The 20,206-nt window shown below is 41.6% G+C and overlaps 1 pseudogene; it reads right to left on the bottom strand.

Moving 5' to 3' along the window:
- Positions 1–17,162: 17,162 nt before the first annotated feature.
- On the bottom strand, positions 17,163–17,651 carry LOC143389294 (centromere protein K pseudogene; annotated as a pseudogene).
- Positions 17,652–20,206: the final 2,555 nt, after the last annotated feature.

Here is a 20,206-nt window from a genome sequence, read left to right as displayed (position 1 = left end):
GGCCACCTGGTAAGCAGGGCAGACTGTGGGGTGGCGGGACAAGGAGTCCTTTGGTAGAGTCCAGAAAGGGTCATTAAGGTATTTGAACCTTCCTTGAGATTTCCCTTTGAGAGTGAATTGTTACCATCTTTCCTGATAGCAGCCACTGCTGCTGAGCTAAGCATCCTAGTTGGGCTGCAAACTTGGAGAGGGAATTGCAGATAACAGGATAAATTTTTTTAAGAATTTGTTTTTTTTCAAAGTTATTCTTGACTTATCCTCCTCCCTCATTCTTGTTCCCTTATGGTGACATTTAACATGTAAGCCACACAGAGTGTTTCCAGTTTTGAGAGGAGCATTGAAATAGAATTAAAAACCAAGTTTTCTTAAGCCAATAACCTCATGACAAAGGCTGTAAAAAGCATTTGTATTATTTAATATGTGCTCAGCCACTGGGGATGTTCCATGCAGGCAACACGTGAGGGCACAGCAAAGACAGATCCCTGGAGAGCGGGAGAGACTAAGTGCTCTTCAAATGTGCACTAGATACCTGGTCCCCAAGTGAGAGGTCACTAGGATGCCTGCCATCTGTTGTCCATAGTTCATCCTGAGTTCACCAGGTGTTGGGGGACAGGTGACATCTCTGTTGCAGGCTTGGCTTTATCTACAGAAGCAGCTTACTGATTGATTTCTTTGCCACAGAGGATGTCTTTGCATTTTAAAGAGATGCACTTGAGGGAGCTAAGCTGTCTGTCCTACAGAAATGGAGAGGCTTAGCATTATCCTTCCAAGTCTACTTTCCAAAGAAGTGGCTCCCAGGACCTTAAGGAAGACATTCCCAAGTCATAAAGATGACGAGGACCCCATTGAGTCTTCAGAAGGTGTATGTGCATTTTAGAGACAGGAGGAAGTACTATAAATCTCCAAGTTTTCTAGCATAAATGCTTTGAGAGTTAAGGGAGGTAAATCTCTTTCCTTATTTTTGACATGGAGCACTAAGCCTCTTATTTTTAGTTTGTATTTATCTTTTCCAGGGATAGCATACAGTGAGCTGGAAGAATCCCCTCCCCTGCATTACAAATCCATCTCAAATCCAACCACATATGGTTTAATTTTTCACTTGAATAGAGACACCCAGGGTAAAGCTCTGTCCAATTCTAGTTGTAGAAAGCTGTTTTACATTTAAGTGTTTGGTGGCTGATGTTCTTAGCAAGTGTCTTTCAAGTACAGAATGTGCTGTAGGGGCTGAGGGTAAGATTAGTAAGGGGGAGAGGCTGTAGAGGCCTAGTGGAGCTCTCAGTCTCCCCAGCACTGAGCTCGGTAGCCACATGTGTAGTTTGTTACACATTAAAAGCAGAACAGAAACTAGTTTTAGTAAAGTATTTTATTTGGGCCATTTATCTAAACCGTTTTCATTTCTATGTGTGTTACCATAAAATTGACTAATAAGGGCTGGGGCAGTGGCTCAGCAATAGTACACTTGCCTGGTATATATGTGAGGCACTGAGTTTGATTCTCAGCACCACACACAAAAAAATAAATAATAAATAAATAAGGTCTATCAACAACTTAAATATTTTTAAAAAATGACTAATAATATATTTAAATTATTATTTTTCTCTTTTTTACTAAATCTCAGAGATCCAGTGTATGTCTTTACACATGCTCCCCCCTCAGCTTGAACTAGATCCATTTCAAATGCTTAGTAACTCCTGTGGCTGATGGTGACCTTACTGTGTCATGACAGCATGGACCTGCAGGGTGAGACAGATGACAAATGAGAAAACAAGAAATCCTAGATCAATTTTAGATGAGGGTCAGTGCTCTCCAACACACGATAAATCAAGAAGTGTTGTATTAAAAACAGTACTGAGAAAACACCTTGGATGGTTGTATTTGGACAGAACTCTGAGTGAAAAATCACCAGCTCCAGAGGGCTCTCCTTACATAGGCCAAAGACATTCTCCACAATTGTGTGAGTTGTGAAACAGCCACACAAAGAGATGGAGCCCTTCTCCAGTTCCTCATCACTGTGAGGTCCTGTAAACATTTTTTCAGAGTTTAAAATTTTGCAATGTAAAGAAATGAAAGGATGTCTCATCTACTGGTATGTCCTTATGGTACAGCCTCATAAGAAAACAGCTTGGAATGACTTAATGGAGGAAAATATTCATGCATGAACCACTACTTAAACTCCTTGGTCTTCTACCCCTGGTATATCCTGGAGAAACACTTGCTGGTGTGGAGCAAGGACCGTGTATCAGGAAGCTGATAACAAGTTCACTGTATAAAAGGTCATAGTGGCTTTGACAGGAGAGTGGGTAGATGTATTAAGTGGCACAGCACAGTTGCAAAAAGAAAGCAATTGAGCTTGTACTGCTTAGCTTGGGTGAGTCTTTTGTTCTTAATTTCAAAAACAAAAATTGATCCACATAAGACCAAACTGTGTATGCATATATATGTCTGTGTGTATGTATGTCATAGGGATAAGCAACTGAAGAAAAGGAAAGGAATTCCAAGTGTTGATGAGTGCAATATGGTTATACATAGTAGTGGGTTTATTGTGACATACACAGCAATGCATGATGGTGATCTACCTTGATCCATTTTATTCTCCTGCAGTACTTCTCTCCCCTCACTTCTCCACCCCACCCATGGTCCTGAAAAGCAAAGAATTGTTTTAAAAATAATTAATGATCATGGCTGCTGCTGGGAGACAGATGAGGAGATGTGATCCACGGGTCCTCATCTGGGCAGAAATGTTCTGATTTTCACTTGGTGTTGAATTTCGGGTGAGGGAGCCTGTGTTCCCTCTTCTCTCTGTGAGGGATATATTTCACCACTTCAAAAAAAAATTCTGTTAGCCCAATAAGAAGAGGGATTTCACATTTTAGTGAGGAGGGGGGAAAGTTTTTGTGGCAAATGAATATAGCTGGGTGCTGGGCACACTTTTAAATCTGTGGTCTGAGAGTCCCACCTGCTGTGTGAATCATGCATGGAAATAGCCACAAATGACAGCAAAACTAACCAGCTCCTTCACTGCCGCCCAGTGTCCAAACAATGCCTGGGGTTTGTCCCATGCTGGAGGGCCACTCTTTAATTTCACTAAGTGGCTGATTCTTTCTAAAGCCCATTCCCAACCAAGCTCACGTTGACGACATCCCAGTGGGTTAGATTCAGAGCCAAGTATGAGGATCAAGAAAAAATAATTTAAGGGTGGGGAGACCATTGAGGGTGAGTGGAAGGCAGAGATTCTTGGAGACTCTGGTGGGACAGAAATACAGGCAGCATGAAGTGCATAGAGCCAAGGAACAGGACTGGAGGGCAGGGAGTGTTGTGTGGCTGTGTTGAGTGGGAAAGAGGGAGAGAGGACAAGATGCCAACTAATTCTCATCAGTTCCATCCTTTCACGTGGACTTTGCTGAGTGGACCAGCATCTCCATGTACCTGTTCATTAATGCTGGTTAAAAATTAACATGATGGCAGCTACCACATTTTGAGTGTGTAACTGGAAAGACAAAGAGGAAATTGGCCATTTGTCCAGAGAAACATCTGAGGTTCATAATGGGCCTGTGAACACAAGGAAAAGCTGGTCTGGTAATGAGTCCTCACCTGGTGCCAGATGCTTTGGATCATCCATGTTTAGTTTTTTGCTCTTAAGCATTTTGGGTAGATACTGTGGGCACCCCATTTACAGACAAGGACACAGGTTTAGTTACCTGCCTGATTTTCATAGGTGGGAATGAGAGCACCAGGGTCCATCTCCAGCTCTGCAGTCTATTTTTTCTATCACATTGCTACATGGAGCCCAGAAGGGTCAGTGCAATGCTGCCTCACTCTGGTAGCCCTGGAAGGGAGACACCCTAAGTCTGTGACACAAAGAAAGTAACCATGTCATCATCAACCCCTGGCCACTGTCCTTTAATCCCTCTGCTTCCAGCAGCAGGTACACAATTGGTTCCAGAAACCCCAGGACTGAAGTCTGGAGGAGGGGTTCCACATGGTTGCCAGGGTAATCATTATACATGGGGTGATCCAGGCTTAGCATCATGTATCCTTTCACCTTCCATGGATGGTAAAATCGAGGTCTGGTGTGAGGCTGTGGTCTGAATGTATGTCATATGTTGAAATCTTGCCCCCCCCCCAGTGTGATGGCTTCAAGAGATGTGGCCTTTGGAGGTAATTGTGACATAAGGGTGATGTCCGAGTGGTTGAGATTAGTGCCTTCATAAATGACACCCTGGAGATTTTCCTTGCCCCTTCCAGCATGTGAGGATACAGCAGAATGACACCTAGGAATCAGAAAGTGGGTCCTCACTAAACTCCAGTCTTCCAGGTCCTCCATGTCAGACTTCATGTCCTACAGAACAGTTATTTTGTTCTAACAACCTGAATGGACTAAGATAGCTGGCCACTGCCAAGAATGTTCAGACTTATAACTAAGCCTGTTATAAAGGTCCCACTCTCCTGACCTCATCTAAACTGAATTGGCTTGAGTGGCTTTTGCTCTCTGATAGGAGCATGAGAGGATAAAGATGTTAGGTCACAGATTTCTACAAGATCTGACTAGGATTTCCAGGTCTGCCATGGATCATCTTTGTGATGTTTTGTGCTGACTTAATTTCTCTGAGTCTTCATTTCTTGTTCTGCAAAATGAGGGTACTGAAAAATCCTGCCACACAGGGCAGCTGTGGAAACTAACTGGGCTGGTACTGATGGCCATGGCACTTCAAATCCCAGGGCCATCCCTAAGTTATGTGCCTGCGTGCCTTCACTGGGGAATTGGAAATATTAACATTCCAAACTCACTGCATCTGTCTTAAGAAATCTTGAAGGTTTAAGATTTCCATTGCTCATCATGTCATATTTGATATTTGCAAAGGAAATATATGTAAATGATTTGAATTATATAATATAATGAACTGGGGGCTTTTTCTGCCTGACTTCACTCCAGGTCCCAGGCTGAGGATGAACTGTCAATGGGCATATAGCTGAACAGTGCTGCTGGGTGGAGACAGATCTGCAGAGCAACCACTGATTCTGGATACTTTTTGCCACAAGCATTGTGTTCCCTCTGCTCACCTTTTACAAGCACCAAGCAGGTCATGGGCCATGGTAACCTTTGAGCTGGTGGGCATCTTATCCAGCTCAGGCTTCAGTGAGGAGACACCATAGACCAAGTAGATCAAACAGCAGACATTTATTTCTCACAGTTCTGGAGGCTGGAGTTCCAGGATCAAGGTGATGGCTGCTTGATTCCCAGTGAGGGCCCTCTTCCTGGGTTTCAGATGGCCACCTTTCTGCTGTCCTCACATTGGGGGAGAGAGAAAACCAGCTCCCTGCTGTCTCTTCTTGTGTGGGAACTAAGCCTTTTATAAAGGCCCCACTCTCCTAACCTCATCTAAACCTAATTATTTCCATAAAGAGCCCAACCTCCAAGGCCACCTCACTGGGGTAAGGTGTCAATGCATGAATTTTGGGGAGACACAAGCATTGGAAAGCCTTTGTATCTGACACCTGCTACATCTTGGAAGGTGAACTTGATGACTGTGGAGGGACTAAGTGCCATGGGAAAAGCATCACCAGGATTGATTCTCAGAGTTCCAGGACAATGTTCCCATTCAGCTGCCACTGGTACACAGTCATGTCAACAAGTATTCAGTAGAGGATGCTGAATATAACTTCCTGAGGGTTAGTTTATAAAACCAGCAGCTGGAAAGGTCAGAAGAAATGGCCACCATGGAGCCTGGGTTGGGGCTGAGATTTAGGCCTTCATGTTGGAGAATGGTTGCATTTGTTTGGGGACTATCACCATGGAGCTTGAAATACTAAACAGGGAAAACAACTGGCATCTGTGCATTACATAGACAAACCTTAGAGCTGCACTTGATGAGGAAAGAAATGAATCATACCATCAGTGAAACAGAGGCATTGCCCACGTGCAAGGGTGAATGCAAAACTCCCCCCTCTGTAGTCATTTGGTGTCTTACTAGCCAGTAATAAATAAGATCCTGATAAATCAGGCCTGATATTCTGCTCTAAAATCAAATGGAACAATAAATAGTTGAGAGCATGACAATTTCTTCTGTGGCAACTTAGCAATAATGAAACATGTCCTATTGTATCCAGATCACATATTTTCTATCTTACCATTTCCATTCATGACAGCTGTCCCCAGAGAGCTCCAAGTGGTGGCTGCTGTGTGGATTGTTGGCTTAAAGGTCCAGTGTATTTCTGCATTGCCAAGTATGGCCAGGTCAGGTGACTTACCATTGATTTACTATTGAAGACCTCATAGTTATTAAAGAACATATGTTTATCATAGAAAAAAATTGAAACTTAAGAATAATTTTAAAAGAAAAGAAAATTTATCTTGATTCCCAATAAAGACACTACCACAATTTATAGGTTATTTATGTATGACTGTTAGGCACAAAAGAAGCACACACACAGATACATACACACAAAAACACACACATTTGTAGATAATATCCATGGTTTTTTTGTTGTTGTTTTGGGTTTGTTTGTTTGTTTGTTTGTTTTTTGTACCAGGGATTGAACTCAGGGGCACTCCACCACTGAGCTACATCCCCAGCCCTATTTTCTATTTTATTAGACACAGGGTCTTGCTGCATTGCTTAGGACCTCACTTTTGCTGAGGCTGGCTTTGAACTCATTATCCTCCTGCCCCAGCTTCCCGAGCCACTGAGATTACAGATATATGCCACTGTGCCCGACAATTTTTTTTTCAAAACAGTTTCACTGCTTTTTTAAAGAAAAACTCATTAACTTCTGAACCTCAGGATACTTTAAGCATTTCTCTGTCATTAAATGCATATTCTTAGAAAATCTGATATTTTCAAATGATCTCAATTACACAACTTGTTTGTCTTCTGCTTTTGGTATGTTTTAATTATTGCTGTCTAGCAGATCTGCCACTAACCCTGTACTCATTACACTAAGGACCAATGTGACATCTCATGGCCCCCACATAGGGTAAGACCTCAGATGTGATTGTGTTTGATATCTGCTTAGCACCCAAGACAGAGGTGGGTTAAGAAACTTCACAATAGCAGAGACTAGTTGTTTGGAGCCTTTACTATGAGCAAGCCCAGGTTTCAGTGCTGTCCTCATCACAGGCAGATCTATGAACTCTAAATATTGGCAGTACAAGTAATATTCAAATTATTCTAAAATTAATTGAACCTTAAGCAAATATCCACTGTTACACAGCTAACTGAGACAAGAAGACAGGCAGGAAGCTGGCTATCCTGATTTCAGGAGTCACTGTCCTTAATACCCCTTAACTTGTGTGTAGTCTCTGGCAGGGAGTCACCATGGAGACATGGTTAACCATGCATAGGGGCCCTTGATTTTTTCAGGAAAGCACCTGTGTGGGCATAGGTGCATAGAGTCACATTGGGTTCTGTGTGGAAAATATGGGGACATGCCTGCAAGCCATGAGGAGCACCACCAGCACCAGGGCACTCAATTCCCATCCTGACTCCCGAACCCAGACTGGAACTCATATGGTTAAAGGCCACATAACCTTTCCTATCTTCTTGCAGGAGCCTGGTGCACACACATGTTCACATTTACTCCACAGTTTTTACAAGCAACATGTGGGCCAGTGCAGGGGAGAGCCTTCACCATGGAGGCCCGAAGACCCCATGTGTCCACACAATCATGCAGACAGAGCTTAGCCCACAACCAAGCTATCTTGGCAGAAATGCTTCTGACCCTCCTGTTCAGTCCAGGTCCTGAGTAGGTCCCAACTGCCCTGCAGGGAGATGTGTCCATGGTCTTCCTGGCTACTGTGAGGGATGAGCATTTCTGGCCTGACCAACTCAGGATGGAGGGAGGGGATTATCCACCATTCAGTGACATTCAGATCTGGCTCCTGGGCACTGTTGCATCCTGAGATTGGCATTGCATTGCAGTGATGTTCTTTTGGAGAGTGGAATGAGACCATGGAAAGCAGGCACCTGGGGCTGCTTTTTGTGATGTGAGAAGTGCACTGTCCACACCTAACAGAGCTACTTTGCATCTTTGTCAGCTGTCCCAATCACACCTGTCTTGTGTGTGCCAATGCCTTTGCTTTGGCATGTGTAGAACCAACACACTGAGCATAGAAGACATGGTGGATCTTCTGCTCAGCTGTTATGGGTGTGTGCATGATGTGTGCATGGGTGATTACAAATCATACTATAACTAGATTCTGTGCAATAGAAAACTTGATATGAAGACTTCTGAGAGCTATCTGGAGCTGGGAGGAGGTAGGAGGTGGGGCAGTAGGCTTTATTCTTGCCGGGTGCTTCTCATGTAAGCTCCTCTCACACCAAGTGTGGGGAACCCCAATGCCCTTCTTCCCAGGACTTGCAGTGTGCAGCCCTCACTCTGTGGCTGGAGTGCCCATCACAGAAGCAAGGCTCCCTGGAGGCGCCCAGGGTCTGGACTGAGCAGCCCAGCTCCTCCAGGAGGTAATGGTTTGGGTCTGGAAAAGATTGCACTCCCTCAATAACTACACACTGATCTGTGCAGAGCAGAGTTCACCTTCCCTCTCCCACAGGATGGCAGAAGAACCCATAGGGTTGAGGAGAGCCCAAGGGCATGAGTGAGATACTAATTGTTGGATAAGACAGAACAAAGTAAGATCAGGGTGGCCCATGACTCCATCAACTTTTCTCTAAATATGTTTGAAGTCCCCAGAACTTGGTCTTCAGTAGAACAGCTGCTGCAGGCTTATTGAGAAGAGTTTCAGATGCTACAATGCTAATGTATCATGACCTCTGAAGCCTTTCTCTAACCTGGGCCTTCTTACTTTTAATCTTGAGTAGAAAGATTTAAAAAGGCCTTCCCCAGACCTTATTCCTGTTCCCAGGGGCTGCTTGAATGCATTTGATAAGACCAAAAATATTGAGGGGTACACAGCACAAGAAATGGGTACTCTTCAAATGTCTCATGTCACTTTCTAAATTTCATGGTTTTCTTTGCAGTTGTTAAAGGTCATATGATTAGTCCTGACCAGTGAACTATCAATGCAAGAGATGTGTGTAACTTCTAGATTGGGGTGGCTAAGAGCTGCTTGCCTCCTCCTGATGTCCCCTGTCCCCTTCAATGATCCTGGAGGCCATAGACTGCAGATGGTACCTCTATAAGATCCAAGGGAACATCATGCTTACCTAAATTAAAAAAAAAAAAAAGTTGAGGCTTTTGTATTTGTCTCTGTTATAAGGTATCCTAAAAAATATAGACTGCCCATCCCCAAGCCTGTCTCCAAACCTTTTCCAACCAGTGCAGGCAAGACAGTGTATTGGGAGAAGCATTCTAGGACAGAAGTTGTGTGCTCAGTGACATGGTACTGTGCTACAGGAGGACTGTAAGTTTTCCAACTCAGAATGGTTTCTGCACCTTGAGTGGCATTAGCCTCAGCTACAGAGAAAGTGGAACTCCCTGGGTTAGTGGTGATGATGAGATATAGTCAGAGGAAGACTCTTCCAACAGGGGATGGGCTTTGAATTGAGCTGGACCCAGAAGTCTGATATTTCATGCAAAATGAGATACTGAGTCTGTTCATTTATAGAGTAAGTTAAGTCATATATTAGAACTGAAGGAGATTTTAGAAACAATCTGTTGAAACTGTTAAATCTAGTTCACACATGGAATGAGATCCACTGGGATCTCAGCCTCTGCAGTTCCCTGGCAATATAGAGGTAGATGTGCCCCACCCATTACCACTGGATCCTTCCTAAGAGTTCTGGGATGGGCATCAGAAGTGGATCTGATTGTCCTGGTGGCTTGCAGGAGTGCATCTGGATTGATGGAAACCATAGCAGCATCTACCTCCATGGCTGTGCCTGATGCTCAGAGCTTCTGAGGCCAAACCTGCCCTTGGGGAGGATGCAGGAATGGGAGAGGTTTATTTTGAGGCTTGTGATGCTTAGGCTGGGGGCAGTCTTAGAAAAGAGACATGTTTTTTGCTATATAACCAGGTCTGCCTACATTAAGGTGAGATATGCTATCTGTCCTCCTGGTTGAGGGCAGCTTGTTCTCTTTCCTGCTGTTCTTTCTCTTTCCACCCTCAAGGGCCCCTATCTTTCTTCTTTGGCTTCATTATTTGTATTTCCTATTGAATATTCATGCTATGTTTCTCACTGAATACAGAAAATTATAAAAACTAAGAAGGGACTGAAAGGCAGGTTGACCATGAAGGGCTTTTATGGACACAGAAGGCCAGGTGGTCTTTCCATGGTAACATCTTCTTTAGGGGAGAGAAAGTTTTTGGTGTGGCTGAGTGAGTTAAATAAAGGAGGATAGTGTGCTTTCAAAATTCAGTTTAGATTAGATTTGTCTTTCTCAATATGTGTTCCAGACTAGAATTGTTATTAGATGAGCCTTTCCAAGAAATTACTAATGAAATACTTTAGTTACAGACAATCTTTTGTAAATTATTGATTGGTTATAAAGGAGATTGCAGCCAGACCTGAATGTCCACTCTGAAGTTCACAGCTAGGCTCTGCCTTCAGTTGAGATTTGTAGCAGCACAGCACAGAAAAAATATATCCCAAGGTATGTGAACTGTGCTCAAGGTTAGAAGCATGCTCAGTCAGAACTTCCTCACAAATCTGTGGGATGAAGGCAAGCCATGGGTCTTATGAGTCATATAGCTATGTACCTATATAATCTATATAGTTATATGATACAGTGCTAAAGAGCTACCTAGCCTTTGGGATGAAACTTTAATTTTTGGTCTGGTTTTGCCAATTTGTATTTTGGTGATCTGGGGAATATCTTAATGCCTCTAAGCCTCAGTCTGATGTTTACAAAATGGGGATGAAAAATGGGCCCTTTCCTTTGAGTTCTATGGGGAGTTAAATGTGAAGATTAAAGAGAAGAAAATATGCCCTCTGAGCAAGATCTGAGATGCTCCATTCAAGGAGCACATCCCTGTGGCAGGGACTCCTTGGATAGTGGCTCCTGAACATGTACCCCCTTTTCCCTGGACACAGAGCTTGGTGACATTACTCAGCCTCTGTGACAGTTGGAGGTGGCTATGTGTCTGAGTGTTAGCTAATGAGATGAGAGTAGAATCAAGGTGAGCCACATCTATCCCTGTCCCTCAAAATCCCACCCAAAATCTGTTGCTTCTCTGAACTGTGTTTCTCGGCTGAGCAAGCAGGCATGTAGCTGCTTGAAGGTGATGAGGCTGTGACCTGGAAGAAGACTGCATAAGTGACATGGAAGAGAGACCCAGTAACATTAAAGCATCAATTCTAACTCTGCAAGAATGAGAACTACATCTTATCTTGCTTTAGCCAGGACACCTGTCTCCATGCATTTGGAACAACACCTCACTTTATAATACAGCACCTCATTGCTCTGACAAGGAGGGCAGGTGAATGATCTTTTCACTGCCAGGTGGGGACTTCCCCACATGACCAGTTGTGCCTGTTGATGATAAGACCTGTGTTCTGTAAGTTTGCTGGCTCCAACTCAAAATGCAATATCAACACCTAAGGGCAAGTCTAAGCCACATCCCCAGTAGATGTTTAGGAGGCAAAGCACCAGCCATATGACTGAACTTTGAACAGAGACAGCGATGTGATCTACCTTAGATATACTTCTTGTAAATAATCATCACCATCATCATCACCATCATGTCATTGTCATGTCACATTTGTCTTCCTCATAATCACCACCACCACCACCATCATCATCACCATCATTACCACCAGCAGCAGCAGCAGCAGCATGACTAAATCTTTACACCTGTGTGCTCACTCACTAAACAGATTTTGAACAGCTACCAGGCACAAGGACATGGTTCATGCTCTGGGGGAACCTATATTAGGGAAGGGAAATATCGATAAACACATAATCCAGGGAAAGTGGGATGGAGGTTTTTGTTGTAATAAGTGCTATAAATAAATAAAGCAGAATAAGGATACTATGGAGGATCCTGTTATTTTAAATAGGGTGGTAGGAAAAGATCTCTGAGCACAGACCTGGCGTCGAGGTGAAGCGCAGCTCTAGCATGATGCACAAGTATTTTGACATCTGTACTGTCAAGATGTGGGCCATATTCATCCCCAATACTGGCAGTGATCCTGTGTTGGGTTTTTTAAATGTATTATTTCTTTTTTTTTTTTTGTGGTTCTGGGGACTGAACCTGGGGTACTCTACCACTGAGCTATATCCCCAGTTCCTTTTTATTTTTGATTGGAGACAGGGTCTCGCTATGTTGCTGTGGTTACAGTGTGGCTCCATTTCTGATTGACAACGTTCACTTAGTAATATGCATTGAAGTTTTCCACATGTCTGTTCATGACTTGGTGACCCATTAACTCATATCTCTTTTATATTGAATAACATTCTATTTTCTGGATACAACACCACTTATTTGTCATCTACTGGAGGACATTTGGTTGCTTCCAAACCTTGGTAACTATGGATGATGTTTCTGCAAACAACTGTGTGTAGGTTTTGTGAAAACACAAGTGTTCAACCAATGTGCATAAATACCAATGAGCAAAACAGCTGGCTTTTGTGGTTAGAGCATAGTCATTTGCATAAAAAGCCATCATATTGTCTTCCAGAGTGATTGCACATTTGGCTCTCCAACCAGAAGTGGCTGAGCGCTCCCACCACTCCACCTTCTCACCAGCTTCTGCTCTTACAGGTGCTGTGAATCTAGGCTGTTCCAATTGGTGTGCAGTGCTTCTTGATGGTGCTGTGCCTTGAGATTCCCTGTTGCCATGGGACATAGAATATCCATTCACATGCTCATTGGCTATCTGCTACACTCTTCATTTTTAAACCAGGCTGTTTATTTTCTTATTGTTGATTTTAAGAGTTCTTTTCATATTTTGATAACAAGTCTCTATGAACTATATCTTTTGCAAATTCTTCCACCCAGTCCATGGCCTGTATTCATATTTTATTGGCAATGTTTTCCAAAAGGCAGGTTAATTTTAATGAAATCCAACTCACCAGTTGTGTATTTTATTGGTCATTCTTGGGTGTTAAATCCAAAACATTATCACCGCACCCAAAAGCCATCTAGAATTTTCTCCTATGTTATCTTCTAGGAGTTTCAAGTTCACATTTAGGTCTACATTGTCTTGATTTAATGTGCTTGAAGAGTGCAAGGTGTGTGTTTAGATTCTTTTCTATTTTTTATTTGTATGTGGAAGTCTAGATGTGCCCACACCATTTGGTGAAAAGATGAATCTCTTCTCCCCATTGCATTGCCTTTGCTTCCTTATCAAAGATCAATTGATCATATTTAAATGAGCCCCCAAAACTTTTTTCTTCATATGTAGTTGGCTTCAGGCATAATGTTATAGTTATGAAAAATGGACTAACGTACCCAGTTAACGGGTGGTAGTGGTAGAAGAAACATCTGGATGCGTGTGATATTTTATTCTCCACAGAAGTATTGAGCTTTCCTTGAAACTCATTTACACACTATCCCCACTCATAACTTCTGCTTAATGTTAACAGTTGCCAATCACCTCTGCTCCACATAATGTAGAAAGCCTTCCCAGCTTTGCTCATCCCACCCCACCCCAAAGAAGGGTGAGTTCTGACCATGATTTGTTGGTGATTTTCTCATTCTCTTAGCTCCTTTAGGGAAGGATCTAGTTGCTTTGTCCCAGAGGTCAGCACAAGGCTCCACCCAGAGATGATGAGGAGGAGGTAGCCAGTACTACCTCCTGAACTACCTACTGGAACTTATCACCCATGGAGGGTGTTTTCATGGTTCAAGGTGGGAGGGCTCTGAAAGGGCTGTTGCTTGGTGCTGAGTCATGCCTCAGGTGGTCTGCATGTATGACCTTCAAAGGGCTTCAGGGGTACCATGGTCTCTTTCAAGGAAATCTCAAGCACACAGGCTCTTCCTGTACTACATTTTTCTTGAGTAAATGGAGATGGAGCCTGTGAAGGCAGGCAATGGGGTACCTGAGTGGTGAGTGTGTTTTCATGGACATGGGGGAGAGTGCCCAAGAGCTTCTTAGACCTAAATTCAGTGAACTATAAAAGATGACTGAGCAGGGACAATAGTTAGAAGGGACAAAGTCAGTAGAAATTCAATGCTTTTTGATTTACTAACACTCCCTTTTTATTTAAATTAACGTCCATTCTAAATCCCCTCTATTTTTCTACTAAATTAAATAAAACCTAATCTGGACTCTAATATAGAAAGCACAACCCTAAAGTAAGATCAGAAACACAGTTATTTGCCTCTGAAACCTTGTCTGCTTTCCAGCCTGATGGCTAAGCAAGAAGGCTTTTCAAAGCCATGGAGATTGTGAGTCAATGGAGATGTTAGAATTTTCAGTTTGAAGGATGTTTTCTCCAACTTCTATCAGGAAGCAGTGAAATCATCACTGGCCCTAACCACCATGTAGGAGACATTCCCACAATCCATGAGGAATGGGTGGAAAAGCAAGTTAAGTTCCTCGGGAGGGGCTTGAGCTGGGAGAGCCTCCAGGTGATGTGAGATCAGGCACAGGTGAGGGGGCAGAGACAGGAGTGGTGAGTTGACAGGAGAGCCCCCCAGCCCACCTCTCCAAAGCCAGCACTCTCTCCACAACCCTGATGGGCTTCCTGCTGGAGCAGCTCACAGTGAGACACCAGAACACAGTCTGCCTTTAAATATGGGAATTATTTCTAAAGTGTCTTTTGGGGCATCTAGTGAGGCACAAAATAAACACAGGTCTATTTGCAAGGAAGCAGGAATTAGCATAATTGGTAGCTGCAGCATCACCCATGGACACAGAACTCCAGAGAACCTCCTTCCTTCTGCAATAGAATCAGGGCCGGGACCTGCATGGCATAATGAGTTACTTGCCCCTGCTAGTGTCCGGCAGACCCCCCTAGCTTCCGGCATGTGCATCCTCCAAGGCCTTCCAATTAAAACAGAAAATAGCTCAAAGACATAATGCAGCATGACAGTGGTTTAAAAAAAAAAGTTTCCCTTGTGCAGAATAAATTTTTTTTAAATTGTTTTTACTTTCCACTGTCAAAATTGTAACAAGTAATTTTTAGTCATCTATGAAAAAGGTTTGTTAACAATCTCCTCTATTTTGTCAATCAGGAGAAAAATGTAAGTACAAACAAAGGGGCACCTGGGAAACAAGAACTTTATATTTTCCTCTGGGGGAAGACCAGCCAGTGAGCCACACAGACCACATTTTCCAAGTCCGGGAAAGGTAGTCTTGGTGCCCAATATTAGAACAGAACATCACACTGGGTGACCATGAGATTTTTCTGTGCAGTTCTAGCTTCTACCTCTTGGTGCTGGAGTAGCTAAAAATGAGATGATTGTACACTCAAGACAAATATGTACTCACCTCAGCAGAGGTGAGAGCAATGCTTAAAGCAGTTTTTATTGATCAAAAATCTGTGATAGCAAATGGTATATGGATGGCAGACAGCACTGTAAACAATCAGTGAGCTGTTTCTCTCTCTCTCTCTCTCTCTCTCTCTCTCTCTCTCTCTCTCTCTCTCCCCTCAACCCCCACCTTCTTCCCAAACTCCATTACTTAACCTACAGATTGGTAAATATTTTTTGGCTGCAAATTTCTGAGTTTGGGAGATTGTCATAAAGATGCTTTATTCACAACAATTTTTTTTTGCAAAAAATCCAATTACTGTATCAGATTCCATCAAAATAAAGGAGCTTTTCTAAAGGTCTCTCTCAGCTCATTTTCACTGGAACAGTGCTCTGATATCCCTGGTCATGTTCCACAGGCTGCTGCTGGGCTTCACCTTGCTGCACTTCACCAGATTTCAGAATCACCAGGTGCCATCAGGTCACTGACCTCTCCTTGTGTTCTCCCTGAGTCAGCAAAGGCAGCCTGCCTCTGTCCATTCTTGCCTGCTTTAGGTATGGAAAGTAGATCAAATTTAAAAATAAACACAAGCAAGTTTCCCCAGTCCCAGGAAATGCTAGCTTTCCAGAGAAGGACTGATTGCGGCTCTGGAGCAAAGGGTTGGCAAAGCCAACAGATGGTAATGTCACCTATGTGTCCAAAAAATGAACATAAGCCCAAGGTACTTTGGAAGGATATTCTAACAGGACAATTGAAAGGCTCTGACCCAGTAATTATCTAGAGTTGGGGGTCTGTTTGTGTGTTTCCACAGGGAGAACAGCAGCCAATTTGGATTCCAGAGAGATTAACTATGGTCCTGACCCAGTGATTGCCTGGAGTCAGGGGTCTTATTTGTGTGTTTCCACAGGGAGAACAGCAGCCAATTTGGATTCCAGAAAGATTAACTAAAGTGATTTCTACAGACCAAAAAGAAGTGATTTGGCTCAAATCCATAACAGCTGATGTCCAGAACTCCAGTTTGGCTACCCTTACATCTGCAACAGAACCAGGATGCTTTTTTCAATATCTATTTTATTATTGCCCTTTCCCATATCATGAAGTTCTATTTTGTTTTTTGAGCTCATACAGACCTAGGTTAATGTTTTGCTGATCAGTTCTATTTTTTTGACTATAGAGTTTTTAAACATTGCAATGGAGATTTCACCTGTAAAAAGTTATAAGGCCTTTACTATTATGCTATGTGTTGTATTATATTATGTGTGCACACTTGTGTTTTGTGTCATATGTTTGAATGTACATATGTCCATATATCATATATGATGAGTGCTCATGAAAAAATGGATCCAAATTTTTTTTTTTAGATTTGCTAGTATTTTTAATTATGTCACTTTCTCCTTGGGATATTACTTCAATTTTATAAACATCCGCAAATTAAATGACCTTTCCATTATAATTCCTAAATATAATTCTTAAATACAAATAAAACTTAACGTGCATAAAATATACTGCCATAAAATTGAAAAGAAAATTATTATTACTACATTAGGAATATCCTAAATTAACAAAGAATTTTCCAAAGAACATCGAATGAGGCAAAGTACATTAATGCTTTATAAATCTACAATATTTTTTACTTGCTTTCTTTGTACAGTTTAAAATACCATAGCACTGAATGAATAAGAAAGGGCCATTTTTAAAATAAAGAAATGGCAATACATGTCACTTAAGGATAAAAGAAAGATGGATTATTATTTTGATTTGCAAATAATATTCTTTTATTCAAATAGTCCTGTTTCCATTATCCTTAGATGACAAGATTCTTTCCTGTTATGAAAAAAGAACATCTTCTTATTGATGGAAGGCTTCTAATCTCAATCTGGTTGGATCTTCTGGATGTCTCAAAGCAATTCCATTATGCAGCTCAATATAAGGTAGCCAAAAGGAATCACTGATTTTGACATATGGATCATGTAGAACATCAAGTAATCTATTTATAAGAATCTGTAGTATTTCATGCGGTGTTATCAGCTGTTTGGTTGATTCTTGAATGTTTTTCTTTTTCTTTTTAACATTCCCATCAGGCAGAGAAAAATGGTCTTCTAGAAAGTCACCCAAGGTACTCAAGAGTTTCTCCTTGAATGCTTTTATATTGAGCATTTTAGTTTTCAGCTCACTAAAGATTCTTGTTTCAGAAAATGTCACAAACTGATTTTTCAATTCATTGTAAAGTGCATTAAGAGATTCCATTATTTGTTGCTGTTCATCCAACTATTGTTGCTCCCTTTCTAAGTCTTCCTTTAATTTTTCATTCTTTGACTGAATAGTAGATAGTACCATTTCTTGAAGCAAAGAAGGGCATTTTTCAGCATAAATTTCTGATCTTCTTCAAGGGTCTCAGGAATTTTCATTCTAGCAAGATGAGACAGTAAAAGAACTCTGGCCTTCAGGCTATATGGGCAGGTAAGTTGAGGCTCATTCTTCTTTAAATAAATGCTGACAATCTCTCTGATCAGCTGAGGTATTAGAATATTATCTGTTGGTCTGCTTGTAGCATCTTTATTATACTGGGGATCAAATTCAGAAGCTCCAGCCAATCCACTGGCTTGATTTCCAAGGTTATTGCTCTTTATATATGCAAGAGGAGAGAAAAAAAAAAAGAAAAAAAGCTTTGAAATTTGTTATTATTCTGTTTTCCAAGGGAAAATTTATCAGACCTTGCACACATTCAGGGTTTCAGGCTTCACTAGTTTTGGGAGCTCAAATTATATAAACAGGATTCTGTCACCTGCTGGGGTCTTTTTCCCCTTCTTATTATACAAGTTCATTTCCCATAAAATATCTGAAAAATACTGATGTCTACAAAGAAGAGAGAAATTGGATACATCATTTTGATAGTCAGAAGAAACTGTGGTTAAAATTTTGGTGCAATTTTTTTAGTCATTTGTTCTTAGCAAAAAAAAAATGCATTTAGCACTGTTGGGACCACTAACCTTCTAAGTTGGCCTGCAAGAACCTTACTCCTTGGAAGATAAGCTCATTTGCTTGTGAGTGAGATCTACAGATATGTTTACCTATATGACAAAGATAAAGGAATTTTGCAGGCATAATTAAAGTCTCTAATCAATTGACTTTGAGGCAATCAAATGCGAGGCATCCATGGTGTCCTTCCCTAATCAGGTAAGCCCTTACAAGGAGACTAAGGACTTTCCTGTACTCAGAGGGTAGACACAGCAATGGACACTTCCTTGCTTGCCTTGAAGTAACAACTCAGCATGAGTTCTTCATCCACAAAAAGGGATTCCACCTACAGACATGAAATTGGAAGAGCTCCAGTCTTAAATGAGACTCCAGACCTGGCTGACACCTATTGTCTTTGAGACCTTGAGCAGAGAGCCCTGTTATCCTGTGCCTGTGTGAGAGAATGATCTTGTGTCACAGATGATCATTTGTGATGCAGCATAAAAATCTAATGCAGAGATATGCAGTGAAGGAATCACATTTGCAGTGACATGGGGCCCTCTTTTCATCTGGTTAATGGGTGACTAGCATTCCAATGCATGAGGTGCTGTTGTCTTTTAATCCCAGGGTCATAGTGTAAGTGCTAATGGGATTCAGACAGGTAAAGTAAAATTATAAAAAATGGACATAGTGGAATGAAAGATGGGGGCACCCCAGAGACCTGGAAAGTGGTGGCCAGTCTGAAGGGAACAATATACCAGCTGCAACTGAATTTATGATTTTACTAATTATGATGACTATTTATTTTTGATGAATTTTTATTATAATTACTATTATTGTTGTTTGAGTCTGGAATAGAGAATTCCAGATATTCCCTGTTCTTTGAAAAGAAACCCTCATTCTGAAATTTTATATGTGAAATATTTTTTGTAAGTATTGACACTGAAATTACAGTTTATTTACCTCACTGAGTGAGACCAGCAGAATTTAATGGCCCTTTTGTTTGGTTTTGTTTTTGTGGTGCTGGGGATTGGACCCAGGGCCTTGTGTATGCAAGGCACTCTACCAACTGAGCTACATCCCCAGCCAACTGTTGGCTTTTGATATTTACCTCACAGGTTTCCCATTTACAAGTTACAATGGAACCAATCCTGTGTTATTATATTCAGTCTGCTCAGCATTTCATTATCTTAAACAGTGGATGAGTGAACATATTTGAACTAAAACATTGTTTGCAATTCATGATAAATTCTGCAGTGTACACATTAAGATGTGAGAAAGATGGGTCAAGGTTGAAATGCCAGTTTTAACATTCTTAACGCACAACACTGTGAATGTGGCCTTGCAAATGGCTCTGATATTTCCTGGCATCTAGCACAATTTTCTGTCTTCCCATAACTATTACTATATTAGATAATATCATACATTAGCTGTATACCTACAGAAATACATGTTTAGACATTTTTGTCAATGTAGTTGATATCTTGTTGTGTACACTTGGCCCTCTGTATCCATGAATTCTACATCTGAGAATTCAGATGACCTTAGTTTACAAGTATTTCTAAAAACTCCATCTGTGCTGAGCATGTACAGACCTTCATTTCTCTCACTGTTCCCTGAACAACAGCCATTTACACAGTATTTGCATTGTATCAGGCAATGATCTAGAGATGATTTAAGGAACAGTAGGACACACACAGGTTCTAGGCAAATGTCACACTTCTTTGTATATGGGACTTGAGCACCCTTGATTTTGGTGTCTGCAGGTCCCTGGGGAGACAGAGGGAGGACCACACTGTACATGCAATTTTTACTGGTGAAGTTGAGACATTTTTGCTCAATATTGCATATTGGTACTTGTTCCTTGATGAATCATCTTTTCATAATCTTTGTTATTTTTTTCGTATGATTCTTAAGGTTCTTTATATGTAAGA

This window comes from Callospermophilus lateralis, unplaced genomic scaffold (assembly GCF_048772815.1).
Source record: "Callospermophilus lateralis isolate mCalLat2 unplaced genomic scaffold, mCalLat2.hap1 Scaffold_530, whole genome shotgun sequence".
Taxonomy (NCBI): Eukaryota; Metazoa; Chordata; class Mammalia; order Rodentia; family Sciuridae; genus Callospermophilus; species Callospermophilus lateralis.
Note: the sequence above shows the minus strand (reverse complement) of the source record. Positions and strands in the feature narration are given on the sequence as shown.